This window comes from Arachis ipaensis, chromosome B6 (assembly GCF_059453495.1).
Source record: "Arachis ipaensis isolate K30076 ecotype BB chromosome B6, ASM5945349v1, whole genome shotgun sequence".
Classification (NCBI taxonomy): Eukaryota; Viridiplantae; Streptophyta; class Magnoliopsida; order Fabales; family Fabaceae; genus Arachis; species Arachis ipaensis.
Genome location: NC_142441.1, coordinates 25,230,949 through 25,232,973, shown reverse-complemented (window position 1 = coordinate 25,232,973; position 2,025 = coordinate 25,230,949).

Here is a 2,025-nt window from a genome sequence, read left to right as displayed (position 1 = left end):
CTCACAGGTGAAGCGTCGCATTGGTGGCAAGGTATCCGTCGTCTTCTGCAGCAGGGTGATGATTATATCACCTGGGATGTCTTCCAAGAGGAGTTCTATAAGAAGTACTTTCCGACTTCTGCTAGGACGGCCAAGGAGCTTGAATTGTTGCAGCTGAAGCAGGGTACTATGTCCGTATCTGAGTATACTGACAAGTTTGAGGAGTTGTTCAGATTCTCTCGTATGTGTCAAGGGACTCCGGTGGAATATGAGGAATGGAAGTGTGTTAAGTACGAGGGAGGACTCCGGAGTGATATTTTCGGTTCGGTGGGGCCAATGGAGATTAGGACTTTCTCCGAATTGGTGAACAAGTGTAGGGTTGCTGAAGAGTGTGTGAAGAGGGCAGCCGCTGAGAAAGGAAGTCACAAAGGATCATTTCCACAGAACCGAGGGAAGAGCTTTGCACCTAGAGGTCTGTCTTTCAAGAGGGGAGGTTCTTTTAGGAGGCCCAACAACAACTACTCCCAAGGGAAAAGGTTTGGGAAGCAGCCTCAGAATGATCAAGCTTGTACTAGGTGTGGGAGTCACCATCCGGGAGTACCATGCAAGGCCGTATGGGGTTTGTGCTACAATTACGGAAAGGCGGGGCATAAAGCCGCAAGTTGTCCAGAGAAGCAAAAGCAAGGTGCTGGGAAAGCACAACAGACGGGTCGGGTGTTCACCACCTCAGCTGTGGGTGCAGAGGGATCCGAGACACTCATTCGAGGTAACTGTGAAATGGCTGGTCAAACTTTAAATGCTTTATTTGATTCGGGAGCATCGCATTCATTCGTTGCATTTGAGAAAGCCCATGAGTTAGGGTTGAAGATCGTAACCTTAGGTTATGACTTAAAAGTGTATAATGCTACCCATGAAGCTATGGTAACTAGACTAGGATGCCCGAAAGTTTCGTTTAAGTTCAAGCAGCGTGATTTTGTCCATAATCTAATCTGCTTACCGATGATCGGTCTTGATCTTATCTTGGGATTGGACTGGTTATCCGAAAACCATGTCCTGCTTGATTGTTCTACCAAGTCGGTGTACTTTATGCCGGAGGATACAGAAGGGCCGGTTGTGGTGAATAATTATTACTTGAATTCAATGATGATGAACTGTTCTGGAACCGAATGTCAGGGTATCCTGTTGTTAACCGTGGGTGTTTCGGGTGATGATCAAAGGTTGGATCAGATTCCGGTAGTGTGTGAGTTTCCGGAAGTGTTTCCCGATGATATTGAGGAATTTCCACCTAACCGAGAGGTCGAGTTTGCTATTGAATTGGTGCCTGGGGCGGGACCAATCTCAAGTGCTCCTTATAGGATGTCACCGTTAGAGATGGCCGAGCTAAAGTCTCAGTTAGAGGAATTGTTGGGTAAGAACTTTATCCGACCAAGTGTTTCCCCGTGGGGAGCTCCAGTGTTACTGGTAAAGAAGAAAGATGGAAGTATGCGACTCTGTGTGGATTACAGGCAGCTGAACAAGGTCACCATAAAGAATAAGTACCCATTGCCGAGGATTGATGATCTCATGGATCAGTTACAAGGAGCTGGGGTTTTCTCTAAGATTGATTTGCGATCCGGTTATCACCAGATAAGGGTGAGGGGTGAGGATATCCCTAAGACCGCTTTCAGGACTCGTTATGGTCATTACGAGTACACTGTAATGTCCTTTGGGTTGACGAACGCTCCTGCAGTATTCATGGATTACATGAATAGAGTATTCCGTCCGTTTTTGGATAAATTCATTGTTGTCTTCATTGACGACATACTGATTTACTCCAAGACTGAAGAAGAGCATGCGGAACACCTGAGGACCGTGTTGCAGATTCTAAAGGAGAAGAAACTCTATGCGAAACTGTCTAAGTGTGAGTTTTGGAAGGATAAGGTGAAGTTTTTGGGTCACGTGGTGAGTAAGAAGGGAATAGCCGTAGATCCAACCAAGGTAGAAGCTGTGATGGATTGGAAGCAACCAACCACAGTAACTGAGATAAGGAGTTTTCTGGGTTTAGCT